General features: G+C 37.7%; 1 protein-coding gene across 2 annotated transcripts in view; it reads left to right on the forward strand.

Annotated features, from left to right (window-relative positions):
- The window catches only part of LINGO2 (leucine rich repeat and Ig domain containing 2), a 531,284-nt gene that overhangs the window by 283,424 nt on the left and 233,149 nt on the right, over positions 1 to 14,711 (forward strand). For both annotated transcript variants that reach the window (XM_065046296.1, XM_065046297.1), the window contains exon 3: positions 5,373 to 5,455. The gene's annotated coding sequence lies outside the window, so the exon portion shown is untranslated. The remainder of the gene's footprint in view (positions 1 to 5,372; positions 5,456 to 14,711) is intronic.

Genomic DNA, 14,711 nt, shown 5'->3' on the forward strand with positions numbered 1-14,711 from the left:
TTTTTAATTGTAAGTAAAACTGTACGCATAGTCCAGAAGTTCAGTTATTGAATCTTTTGAGGTACTTAAATATTTTTGGAAGAAAAATCAAAGCTCTGACTTCCTCACTCTCAAGTGTTTAAAAACAACGACAAGAGTTTAAATGCATCCAGTTTATGTTTATTTGCATTCTGACTTGGGGGTTGTGAAATTCATTTTCTTCCTTCTTCCAAAGTTTAAAAATATAATTCATTAAACTAATAAATAAACAAGATCTTTTTCTTAGCTGAAGATTCCGAGTGACTTTCAGGATTAAAACAAGTTGAAGCCATAAGTTAGTGTATAAGGCCGTAATTGTTTAAGTATGCCAGGAAACTGAAAGTAGCCAAATGTTTAATGAACAGTCAGTTTCAGTCCTGTCAGGAAATGTGATTTCATTACAGAGATTTATACTGAAAAACTAGAATGGCTCAGAAAATATATTGCATATTTCACAAGACAAAACTGAAATATTTAGTATTTCTATTGAGTAGCTTGGATACTTTTTTGACTTCATCCTGAGTTTACAAAGAAAATCTGAAATGTCTTAAATAACAGTAAAGCACATACAAACAAAGTCCTAGGTAGTACTCAACAATTAGTTTAAAAAAAGTCACATAGCATGTCACTTGCCATAAATGGATGCCTTTCTTGCTCCTATCATTTTATTTCATCAAATATTGCCCTAAACTCAAAGAAGAAGTCCATTCCTACTCTCTCAGTGATAATTTAGACCAGAAGCATTCTTGCGTATACTCTTGTTGAACCTCTTTCTTCCCGGCCTCACCTTTGATGTGTCTGAGTTAATAGTGAAGCCTTTGAAGGGGTCTTATTGTAATTTGCACACAACTGAGGTTATATAAAATTAAATTTGTTGGCTACACTCTTCACTGGATAAAAAACTGTCTGGATGGCCAGGCCAGGCCAGGCCCAAAGAGTGGTGGTGAATGGAGTCAAATCCAGTTGGCAGCTGGTCATGAATGGAGTTCCCCAGGGCTCAGTATTGGGGTCAATTCTGTTTAAAATCTCCATCAGTGACCTGGACAAGGGGATCAAGTGCATCTTGGTGAGTTTGCAGGTGACACCAACTGAGTGGGAGTGTTGATCAGCTTGAAGGTAGGAAGGGTCTACAGAGGGATCTGGATCAGCTGGATTGATGTACTGAGGCCAGCTGTATGAGGGTCAGCTAGGCCAAGTGCCAGGAGTGGCTGAAAAGCTGCCCGCAGAAAGGGACTCGGGGTGCTGATTGACAGTAGGCTGAACATGAGCCAGCAGTGTGCCCATGTTGCCAAGAAGGCCAACAGCATCCAGGTTTGTATCAGAACTAGTGCAGCCAATAGGACTAGGGAAGTGATCGTGCCCCTGTATTCAGCACTGGTGAGGCCGCACCTTGAACCCACTGTTAAGTTTTGGGCACCTCACTACAAGAAATACCCCACTTGGATGAGGGAATAGAGTGTTCTATCAGCAAGTTTGCTGATGACACCAAGCTGGGAGGAGTGCCTGACACGCCAGAAGGCTGTGCCGCCATCCAGCAAGACCTGGACAGGCTGTAGAGTTGGGCAGGGAAAAATTTTGTGAAATATAACAAGGGAAAGTGTAGAGTGCATCAGGGTAGAAACAACCCCAAGTTCCAGTATAGGTTGGAGAATGACCTGTTAGAGAGCAGTGTAGGGAAAAGGGACCTGGGGGTCCTGGTGGACAGCAAGATGACCAGCACTGTGCCGTTGTGGCCAGGAAGGCCAATGGCATCCTGGGGTGTATTAGAAGGGGGTTGGTCTGTAGGTCAGAGAGGTTCTCCTGCCCCTCTACTCTGCCCTGGTGAGACCACACCTGGAATATTGTGTCCAGTTCTGGGCCCCTCAGTTCCAGAAGGACAGGGAACTTCTGGAGAGAGTCCAGTGCAGGGCAACAAAGATGATGGAGTGGAGCATCTCCCTTATGAGGAAAGGCTGAGGGAGCTGGGGCTCTTTAGTGTGGAGGAGACTGAGGGGTGACCTCATTAATGTTTACAAGTATGTAAAGGGTGAGTGTCATGAGGATGGAGCCAGTGGTAGGACAAGGGGAAATGGTTTCAAACTGGAACACAAGAGGTTCCGCTTAAATTTGAGAAGAAACTTCTTCTCAATGAGGGTGACAGAGCACCAGAACAGGCTGCCGAGAGGGGTTGTGGAGCCTCCTACTCTGGAGACATTCAAAACCCGCCTGGACACATCCCTTTGTAGCCTCATCTAGGTGTTCCTACTCTGGCAGGGGGATTGGACTAGATGATCTTTCGAGGTCCCTCCCAATCCCTAACATTCTGTGATTCTGTAGTTCTGTGAGGTACTGGAGAGAGTTCAGAGAAGGGCAATGAAGCTGGTGAGGGGTCTGGAGCACAAGTCGGATGAGGAGCGGCTGAGGGAACTGGGCCTGTTTAGCCTGGAGAAAAGGAGGCTGAGGGGAGCCCTTATTGCTGTCTACAACTACCTGAAAGGAGGCTGTAGCGTGGAGGGTGTTGGTATCTTTGCCCAGGCAACAAGTGATAGGACCAGAGGAAATGGCCTCAAGTTGTGCCAGGGGAGGTTTAGATTGGATATTAGGAAAAATTTCTTCATGGAAAGTGTTGAGTCACCGTCCCTGGAGGTGTTTAAAAGACATCTAGATGAGGTTCTTGCAGTGTAGGGCCTGATGATCTTGAAGGTCCTTCCTATCACTCAGTAGCCATAATTTTGCCCAGAAGTTTGCTGGGATATTTAAATAATAAACCAATATTACTCTATCCTACTAATCTGCTTAGTACTAGAATAGATCCAAGACTATGGCTATTGTCTCCAATAGTAGGTAGAAATGCTATCCTTTCACTTACACCAAACGGAGAATATATCTATGCTGAATTCTCAGCTTTTTGTGAAGCATATACATTCTGGGGGATAAATTTTTTAGGCATGTAGGTAATTAATCTATGCCTTTTTGGGTCACCTTGACAGCCTTTTCATCTTCATCAATATCTGAATTTAACCTCTGCCCCTTGGTTTTTGTCAAGAATTCTATAAAATATTTCACAAGTGTGTATTCTTATAGCCTTCCTCGGTAATAGTGGTGTTTTTATAATGCAGGTTAATATTAGAGTACCACTTAGCAGTTCCCATCACACAACATAATTTCCCTTATTACATTAGCAGGAACATTGTTGAAAACAGTGCATTCTGAAAATAAAGTAGTTCATTGAACGTTGTGGAAATTGTCTAGTGTTCCTTATTTATAACAGTAATACAGTAAAACAGTAAAATTTGTCATGAAAAAACACAAAAATCATTATTTCAGCTTTCATACCTTCTAAGTAGATATTATAAATAATTACTGTTAGAAAACATCAGATTGTTGATTGACCTTGCAAATGTCACTCGTTATAATTAAGATGAAGTGGCTGTTTTGCTGGCTTTAAAAATAGTCTAGAGGAAAGGCTTTTCTGTCACATGAATTTGGACTGGGGCAGATTTGAACTGAGTCATTGTATCCAGATATAGAAACATTAATATCTAAAAATGGATGGGTATCCAAAGATGTAATGTACTGAATTGCAAGATTCTGACTGTTGCCTCTTTCCTTCTTCATGTTTGAAATGGCATTAAGTTAGAGATAACAATAAGCTAAGAGAAAAGCCTAAAAGACAGTTAATTCCTGATGAATAATTCAAACCAAATAAATTTGTGTTGTTGCCCTTATAAATTTGTACAAACTATGTGGAATTACTAAAATAGTAGCTCTCAATTTACTTTTGAAATTAAATTTATCATGGAAACATGCTTTTAGATACTTAGCTGAACAAATCTTTGGTCTGAATTCCTGAGCCTGCCCATGAAGTGGGATGTTGGTCAAGAGACCTCCTCAGATACTTTTCAACCAGTTATTCTGTGACTCTCCAGTTTTTCACAGAAAAATTCAAAAAGCCTAATAGCATTGGTCTGGTTCTCAACATGAATCACAATTCTATGGCTTCTAAAAGCTGCAGGGCAACTGAATGTAAGAAGTAGAGGGTCCTCTCATACAAGTAATTGTCTTGACCTCCTATTCTTAAGCTATGAGACAAGACAATTCCTTCTACAATTAATACTAAATATAGCTCTTGACCTCCTATTCTTAAGCTATGAGACAAGAGCTATATTTAGTATTAATTGTAGAAAGAAAATTAGGAAGCATAGAGGTGAGTTTTATGATGCATGAGTCAAACCTGTCTCTTTTTTCAGCAAGTCTGCAATTTAGAAGTGCACAGGTAAAAACACCATTCATGTTACTCCATGTGCAGATCTATGTTTGTACAGTTTTCCTGGGACTGCGCAAAAAGACTTTGCAAAACAAAGAAACCTTTCTCCCTGACTTTTCTAGCATGTGGAAACGAAAGTAATCCTAATTAACGTAAACCTGTCCCTGTAATGTGATAAGCCAATCATGGATTCTTCAAGGAAAAAGAAAAACAACATATCACTTGAGATCTTAAATGACTTGTCGGGATGGTATTAGTTTTCTGTGACCTATTCAAATTTTGTACTTCCTAGTGCATCTCAAAAACAAACTGGTAGAGGTTGTTTCAAGTGAGAAATTCAAAACAGTCATTTTATTATAAAAGAATTATGTTGAAAATAAGTTATTATCTTCTGGCCAAAGCCTGACCTAGGTAGATCCTAAGGAGGCTTATTTTAATTTCCTGAAGATAATATCTGGAGGAACAGTTTATCTCTTCTTACTTTCAACTTTAAGAATGATACTACAACTGATTATATAACCAGAAGAAAGAGGATTTTTAGTGAAAAATCACTATGTGGGGGAATTCAGCTATCCAGTGTTGTCTGTTTTCTTTTAACTGAAAAAAAAAGGGAAAAAAAAAACAAAAAGAAAAGGAAAAAGGAGTCATGTTTTTATTTTTTTATAATCAATTTATGGGTGTTATAGTGCTTTTTAAGCTCTTCCCCAGATAATACAAGCCTTCAATAACAGCAAATAAACTTTGGAAAATAAGCAAGACATAAAAGACTCCATTTATCCTTACAATCTGTAACAATGCATGTCAGAATTTACCTCCTGCTGCCTATGACTACAAGAGTTCATTACTGTTTACTAAAATTCATAAATAGAGGGAAACTGATGAGACATATTATGTAACAGTTTACACTAAGCTATTTTTTCTTGGTGAGTGCTTCAGGTCAGTCTAAAATGTTCTACGTACTCAATCTCAAAAAAATAATGAAAGAAGAACGTGATCTGTCACACAGATCTACTGAAAGATTTCTGACCCAGTTGCTCAAGTTATTTTTTGTTAAGATTGGAATATAACTGCTTTATTTATTTATTTATTTATTTATTTTTTAAATCAGGTTGATATTAAGATAAAGAGTGTGGAGACACAAGTAGTGGAAGACTATCACCACAAGTGTGAGCAATGAGCAGTTTCAAATTGGTAAGTTTCTCTTTTCTATTCACTGGTGACAGATTTGTTTTCCCATCAGTGGTCTCATTTATATTAGTAGTAACATCTCAGCTGCTCTTGTTATTTAGTCCTGATGTGGTATTACTGTGTTTTATGTCATAAACTTTGCCTTCGGTGTTAACAAAACATGAATACTCAATATCTCGTTATTTCTTTGAGATGCAGTTTTGTCATGGATCCAAGTATTTTCAGTCCCCAGCCACTGCAGTTAGCACAGAAAATTATTTTCTAATCCTTTAATTATGTACACAATACTCTCAAATTTTGCCCACTCTTGTCAGGACTGGATTTTGCAACGTCAAAAATTTTATTAGCAATTACCTATTCCAGCCTTATTCTGAGAAATGTTCACTTCAAGTGAGGGTGAGGTGGCCTTTCATGAAGGAGCTATCTGTGATTTTTTTTTTTTTTTTTTTTTTTCCCTCTTTAGAAGAAAGTCTGTGCAATTTTAGCAGTGCTATGCCTTTTGGGAAGAGAAGTTGTTAAAAGCATTTAGGGACAATAGTCTCGAATCTCCAAAGGGAGTGGAACTAGTCCTGCTGTTGTTTATACACTAGCATATTAGCAATACACACAACCTTTGACTAATTAGGTGATGGGAATTTGTAAGAAAGTTTTAGAAATTCAAAAAGAATTCAGATGACCTGCAGCATTTAGTAGAGTAACGTTCATATTTATAACTTAAAAATATAAAACTCCCTTGGTATTTGAGACCTGGCATGGCATAAGACCTTATGGCCTAAGAATGGATTTATATATATGAAATTTATCAACAAAGAAATATGTAATAAGGAGCAGCAGACTTCTGTGAACTGATCTTATCTCCATTTTCATATATATATATGTAAGTATATTCACTTACATATCTATATATATATAGCTTCTCTTGATAAATGGATGATCTATATCATTTATTTAAAGGAAACATAATAGTTTTCTGAGTTTTACTGTTCTATCAGTACTGAAAATTCATTAGTAGTGCTTCACCCTTGCACTGACTTTGAAAGTGTATCAGATAATAGTGAAGAAGAGAGAAACTCCCCTCAAGAAATGAAGTTCATTGACTCTGTCTTGTGATCGTTGAGATGTGTGAGAGTTATCAAAAATGTTGATAGAGAAATACAGGAATATGCTTTATCCCTCAGGAAGGATATTTCTTTTCACATGATATGAACATACATGGACTGTTTGAGCTCTCCAAGCTGAATGGGAGGTCCACTAGTACTGTAACACATATGCTGATCGAAACTCAGTCACTATCACTTTCATTTTTGAAGCACCCTGAATCTTTTTCTAGGTGGGCCCCCAAAATCCCATTTGCACTGCATACAGGTATTTACAATTTTTTTTCTTTCGTATAAATTTCTGAGGAAGATGCTAATTCTGGGAACTGGTAGATATTACATTCTTGCACATAATAGAAGATGAGGTACTGTGGACTCCTGCAAAAGCTATTTTTTACTTGGATGCATTTGCCTTGGTCTTTTTCTGCAGGTTTGGGAGTGCTTTTTGATCTTGAGTTTATACTTGCCCTAAGACTTGGTTTTGTCTTCTTATCATGTTTCCTTGTTCAGAATCACCAAGATTTTAATATTCTAATATGTGCAATAAGAAATAGGAAGAGAGTACACGTTTCATGACAGTTTAGTCAAAACTTCATATTTAATTGCTTGAAGTGGGTAGTGAAATCAAGCAAAATAGTCAATAAGACTAGACAAGTCATGTTTCAGGTAGTATAAAAATAGCATGTTTTCCCTTCAACGTGTTTGAATTGCCAATTGCCCAGTCCTCCTTGAAGTTTCTTGGTCTCCAGAAAGTAAAAATGTATCTATATATCTGTGGAAATGGAGGAAACACTTGTAATTCTGTTATGCAGAAGAGATAATTTTGCATGTACTTACCTGCATGCCTCACTTTTTGGCCCTAGAATGTACACTTCAGACTTAATTTTGAAGATAGTTTAAAATACTGAATTGTATCAGTCTTCTGAAAACAATCTTCTGCAGTTAGACAAAATGAGTGCATTGCTGAATAACAGTAATAGCGTAGTAATCTTGATGTAGTTGGCTTCCTGCTTTTATTCCTGTTAGCCATAAGATTTTTTGGTTGGTTCGTTGGTTGGTTTTTACCCATGAGGGTGAACACATGGTGAACCAGCTTCCCCACAGAGAATACGAGAGCTCTGTCTGTTGAGGTGTTCAACAATAAACTGGGCATGATCCTGAGAATTTGGATCTGATTAGACATGTTTTGAGAGGAAGGTTGGACTGCATGACCTCCAAACACCACTTCTTCTCAAAATTATTCTGTGGATTTGTGATTCTATTGTTAGCATTGTTCTCAGGAAATAGGAGGAAAGTGTTATTGACTATTTTGCTTGATTTCACTACCCACTTCAAGCAATTAATTATGAAGTTTTGACTAAACTGTCATGAAACGTGTACTCTCTTCCTATTTCTTATTGCACACATTAGAATATTAAAATCTTGGTGATTCTGAACAAGGTGCAGATAATGGATAGGTAAATTTGCTTTCAGTAAATCTTTTAGAAATTTTTAAATGCAAATTTTTCCTTTAAACAACTGCATTCCCTTGTTAATAAGAAGAAATTATAACTTGCTTGTTAGCAACAGGTGCTAGTTGGATCTAACTGAGGATTGAAGGTTTTGAGAGTAATTGATTTAAAGTTTCCAATTTGGAGTAGGTTCTCTCATGGCAGGAGTGTCTTGAACTAGAGTAGAGAACAGTAGTGCTAATTCTGTCGTGCATTTATTAATTTTGCTGTGTATGGTCTCTTTCCGGTGAACTAGTTATTGTGGATTTCCTTCAAGTACATGTGAAGTGATGTCATTCTGCCAAGTAAGGAATAAATGTTTCATTCAGACTTAGGAGTGGCAAACCCAACTGCTTAATAGGTTTTGTTTTATTAAAAGGTGATTGGGAGAGACTGAACTGTAAAAACTACTGAAGGGAAGGAAACAGAACTTGTAATAGCTGTATTTGGTAAAGATCTCTTTGTCTTGCCTTTCAAACAAAGATACTGCATTGATAGTGCAAGGTGATAGACCAGATGCAGAGAAGAGCTTTTCAGTTTGAGTCAACAATAGTTTGTGTTCATTACTGATATTTGTAGTGAGGAAAGTGGTTTACAAAACTTGAGCTAACTTTTGAGAGGAAGGCAGGGTAGATTGCTAAATGATCAAGGGGCTAAGTTTCTCACCTTAAAGAAGAAGATTTGAAGTGTTCACATGCACTTGGAGCTGACTACATGAACACATAAAAGAAAATATTGTGGAAAAAGTTATGGCAGGGACTTGAAGGTCAATAAACTTCTCTGTAAAATTTTTGTTTCACCAAGTTGGGAACCCTAATAGCATAGATTTCCCCTACAGGGTAAGAAGATAGCCTCATGTTTTTCAAGTGTCTTTTAGGAAAGAATTTGGTTGCAGTTAACTTCATGAGCATGGAACACGCCCAACCAGATAAAACCAAAACACATACAAAGTGAAATATCCAGTTCATATTATGGAGAGTTGTGCTATAAAACTTTTAAAACTGACAAAATAGTAAAAAAATAAATGAATGAGAAAGAGAAAGGGATAGGTAGAAGAAATATAACAAAAAGACTTGACTCAGTTTTGGTAAAGGACAAAGAATAGCTATGATTCAGTCTTGGGAGTTTATCAAGGGATTTAAACTGTCAGGAAAAGTAGTTCAGCTTTGAGAACACCACATGCTCTTAGGTACTAAGATTTTACACTCCGTAGCTGTTAAAATGGGATCACTTGATCAGCTACTGAAAATCTTAAATTTTGGATGTAGATATTTGAAAATCTGTTTACACACTGGCTATAATCCTTTGGGAAGTCTGAAGTAGAGCGGAAAACTGACCTGTAAGCTTTTGACACTCTCTCTTATTTCTGTTTTAGTCTGGTTCTTACTCACATCTTTTCCAAAGACAACTTATAGCAACTGATGCGTAACTTTAGAAGTTACCAGTATGGTTATTTGAGTTTACAGCTCTACTTGATTGTTGTCTTACCTTAAGGAAAACAAGAACAACTTTATGGATGTAATTGCTTCATTTCCAAGAGCAGAATAGGAGATTACTCTCTTCATGTCATAGGTACAATGATCAAAGCAATAATTCATCTCTGATATAGTTTACCAGAAGTCAAAGAAATTACATCAGAGATAAATCTGGCCAACCACTGTTTGAAGGAAACACAGAGTAATTTGATTAGAGAGCTATCCCAGACCCCAGAAGTGATTAATCTTAAAAGCGCTCCTGCCAATAAGTCACGGAACATGTAGAAAGTATTACTAATGACCATTTAAGCCATTATTTTTATCTACTTCAAAATATCATCTAATTTCTGACATTTATCTTTTTACTTCCTGCCTGTATGAATAAGTGTTAACCTTTTTTCCTGACCTTGATCTTCTTTTGGCATTTGTAAAACACCTGTCACGTAGTAAGGAATTCATTTGCAGCTGTAACAGTGATTTATAGTCATTAGCTTTTTTGCTGTCAGTGTGTTTCTAAGCATGCTAATTGGAATAAGAAAGACAAAGTGATCTGGAGAAACAGTATCAGTAAACACTATAATTAAGTATAGCATGTTGTTTATTTTTGTAGTATAAAAATTACTATCAGTTTAATGACCAACATTTCAAACATACTCTAGCATTAAATATTCCTAGAGGAAACTAGAAAATTTCATCTTAAAATATAACTACGGTCTTTTGACATACCAAAAAGCTATATGACATTAGTCCAGCAAGCAGTATTATCAAGATGAATTCTTGTTTGTTTGTTACACACTTCTACACTAAGAAAACAGAAGTACTGAAGTTAGCTGTCTTTCCACAGGTACAAGCACAGTTCCATAAATAGCTTTTGCACAAAAAGGAACTCATCTTATAAAATGCTGTGCTGAGACAGGCTTTTATTTATACCTTGTCTCCTTCATGTTGTTCTGACTGGGAAAAGTTTCTGTTTAGTGTAAAGAGTTTTCCCAGAACTGAATGTCACTGTGATTCTTGAGTGTAATCTAGACTTATACACTGGCATCAGTTGTGACAAAGTATAAATATGACTGAACAAGAATTAAGGTTACTGGAGCTATCTTGTCTACTTTCCTTAGCTGAAAAGAGCAGATAAGTCTACCTGATTGTTACTGTAGTAACTATATTAATGTATTTCTTCAAAATCAATTTCACAGGGGGCAGTTTTACAGGACTATAAGAAAATCAGATACATATCTTCATGATCAAGATCTGCTTTTATTCACAGATTGGTAAACTGGCATTTGACCTAACCCTGGAGTAAAAGTGCATGTCCTGTTCACAGCACTATATTATTTCAATATAGCAGCTACATACACTTCTGTTACAATATTATATTTCTGCATATTAACTTGCAGAAGGTATGTCTAGGAGTATTCAGTTTCTCAGCTAGTATAGGTTATCAGCTCCAATGTGATCAGAGAAGCTAAAATAATTTAAGTTAGCTGTTCTCTGATCCTTTGATTGAATGTAGATTTCTAGGGCTTTTTTCTTATATTCAGATGCTTTGAAAGTAGAGCTGAAGAATCCCCTGGTTTCTCAGGTTCTTCATTGTTTCAGGTTTGTTTCTTCATATTAGTTTTCTCTAGCTGTCTTTGAGTCATCTCTTTGGCAGAGGATGTGTTTTAAAATCAGTGGGGGACATGTTACTCTCTGATCTGCTAATTTAGTAGAGGGATGAAAAGGTGTTTTTGAGATGCTTTGCAAACAGTAGGTGTGGGTGGGTGGAGAAGTAATGAAAGACAGGGAGAGCACAGGAGCTCAGAAAGTGGGGCAAGGGTTGTAGCAAGAGGAAGTAAAACAGAATACAGATGGAAAGAGAAAGAAAAGTAGACTGGTAAAAATGTTACAAAGCTGGTGAAAAAGGGAGAGAAAAGCCTAACATTAAACAGCATGTAATGTACCTTTGGTATGTGATTACTCCTGCATATTCACAGTGATTTAGCTGTGTATTAGTCCTATCATAAACATCTTAAATCTGAACATCTTAGGAGCAAGCAAACGACACATTATGGTTAAGTTATTTAACAGAATTTATCCATTCTCCTCTGCTTAAAAAATATATGAAGCACCACAATGACCACTGTTCACTGAGCTGGACACATAACTTACAAAAAAGGCATGTCAGCATTCCCTTCCCTGATGTCCTAAGAAATGCATCATTCTCTTCCCACCAAATAAGATTTTTAGTTTTGGGACATCATGCAGATGTGGTGTTACTATGTATTACTCTTGCCAATCCTTGGCCTCTTCAACTGATGTGCCTTTCTGGAAGGGTTTTATTGGGATGTTCACATGATAGGAACATGAACTAGATCTCCTGTGGCTTTCATCAAATCACAGAGCAGTAGAGGAGGTAATTGTTGAGCATTGATAAGGATCATGGCTGAAAACATTGTGACTAGTTCAGCCAGGAGAAGACACATTCAGAGCAGGGGGAACTTCGATCTACGCATCAACGACCAGCTAAAGAGCCACAGATCAGGCTGCTTGACTGACAGGAGATGGAGGATGTGCTGGAGGGTACGTAGCCCCATCTCCTGATATGCCCAGCTCAGCAAACAAAGGGGAAAAGTCGAGACCCTTTTAACATGGCCCGGGGCTTGTCAAAACTTGTTCATCTTTTGCAATCACCACTTCCCCCTGATTTCTGCATGACACAAGGGGCAAAGGGGAGGCCCTCAATGTGGCCCGGGACTTGTCCAGACTTGTCCCTCTTTTGCAATCACCACTTTCCCCCCTCCCCCCCAGACTTCCCTCTACTCTGGGAGCTATAAAAAGCTCACAAAAAACAGCACAGTTTGGGGAATACCAGTCTCATCTAAGGGCCTGTCCAGCCCCACCAAGGGAATACCAGCTCGGCATCACCAGAGAAACCTACCGTTCTCACCGAAGAGAATACCAGCTTGGCCTCACCAAGAAAATGCCAGCACCCTGAGGACACTCACTCTGAAGCAGACATTGGAGGATGCTGCGCTTCTGACCCCAGCATCCTCGCCATGGAACACCAAGGCCATACATCATCATACAAGTCCTGTCATCCACACTGCGGGGCCGTAAGAGGCTGGATCCCTCACTCTTTTCTTTCTTCCTTTCTCTCTGCTCCTTCCTTCTCTCCTTTTTTCTAATCCCCCATTTATTTGCCTCTCCTTCCCTATATATATTACTCTCTTTCTCTCTCCCTTATACCTTAGTTTTCCTTTCTTCTCTACCACTCGCTTTCCCTTTTGAACATATAAGGATAACACCATCTTTAAGCTCCGCTGTTGATTTCTGGTTAAATTTCCTATTATAGCTACTGACGGTTGCCAATATATCGCTCGTAGTAGGATTTTTGCTGTTAATGTGTTGGTAAGTTCTGTTATACTTTTGCCAAGTCACCATTGACTGTAACCAATATTCCAACAAGTACTTTTAGTAAAACTCACAATTGAATTGGACCCCGGAGGTGATTGTCTGTCATTCACTTCACATAACCGCGCAGAATTAACCCAGAGTTAACTCACACCTGGTCTCATCTGTTGAGTTAGGGCGCGTGTTGCATCTAGAGTTAACTCATCCCTCATCCCATCTGTTGGGACGGGACAGTAGTGTCAAGCATTAACAGTCTAGAAATACAGAGGTCACAATCTTTATGTTGAAACCCTGCTGAGCTTTTCAGTTCGTGTACTGTTCTTAATTGTACCATTGTTTCAGTTCTGTCTGTAGGGAGAAGAGGTTAGTACATTGTCTGAGCCCTTCTTCTTGGTCTCATTGTCCAAATACAGTCTTAATAGAAGTTCTGTGAAAAGAAGTCTGATTTGGGGAAACTCTTGTTTCACTTTTAAGAATTTCTCCATGTTTTACAGGGTTGGGTTTAAACCTTCTTATTCATATGCTTTACCATATTGTTGAATTGCACCCTGTCTTTGATAGGTTGAGAGAATTTGTAACCAGTAAGTTCTGATGAGTATTTCCATGCAGCAGATGAAGAGAAGAATGTTCTGTTAAGGGAATAGAGTGTCCCAGGTTTAACTGCTCCTGGTACTGAGAGACCTTTACACTGAAAAGCATTTTTACATTTGAAGCCTTGGATATATGCTGGATGTTCTGTGAACTGAGTTTAAGAATGATTTACTGTTCTTTTAGAGGAGTAGCCTTATCAGTTCATAAATACATGCTACAACAACTTTCCCAACAGATTTCTCCCTACCTAGAGGAAATCCTGAAAAACACTGCTCAAAATCAGTAATTATGGTCCTTTTTGTAATTTGCCTTGTAAAATATTCTTGCTGAAATATCCTTTGTTGTACCCTGCCTAGATAGTTAATTCTTTTAAAAAAGAATGCTTGGCTACATTATTAATAAAAATCTATGCCTCCAGCAACCATTCCTACAAGAAAAAAAAAATAATAAAATGGAGAAATGCTACAAATTAAAATTAAGTTGTAGTACCAAAACGGTATACAATGTTGATTCTTTTGATTATACCTAACACAAAAACATTCTGTTATCAGCAGTAATGCATACAATAGCTCTCTGGATGGCAAGATGGCAATATCGAAGGAAGTTGCTGACAACAGTGAAGATTTAAGTTTGCACTTCATAACTTAACGTGCTTGATTTGTCAATAGGTTGAAATTGTTATTCAATAGTGCTATATATTAACAAATTTTAATTAAAGAAACTTTTCAGTTTGCTGCCTCATGCCTTGGTGCTAGAGCTGATTTATTGTTTCTGGAGGAGTCATGAAGTACTTCTCACCTTGTAATATATTCACAGAGAACAACAGGAATATTTTTCCATCTTGATGATAAGGAATTTTTCTCACCATTACTGGCCAAAGTATTGCCTCCACAAGTCAATGTTTTCCAATGATATTGCGTGAAAAAGCAGCACTGCTGCCACAATAAGATGTGTTTGCCAAAGCTAAATGTAATCGAGAAGAAAATGGAGAAGATTGGCAATACCTACTCCAGCACAGACAAGAGAGGTGGCTTTCATGAAGCGTTTTTCAGTGTTTACCTCGGTGCTGGTTTAATGAGGTAATTCTTGGAGGTTCTTTTTTCTGTTTGTTTTATAAGCTGTCTTGGGTAGCATTTATTTTTTTTTTCTGTTATGATAAAAAATATTCTAACAACCCTGGAAATGTTTTTAATAGCACAAGAATTTTTTATCT

Source organism: Columba livia, chromosome Z, assembly GCF_036013475.1.
Source record: "Columba livia isolate bColLiv1 breed racing homer chromosome Z, bColLiv1.pat.W.v2, whole genome shotgun sequence".
NCBI lineage: Eukaryota > Metazoa > Chordata > Aves > Columbiformes > Columbidae > Columba > Columba livia.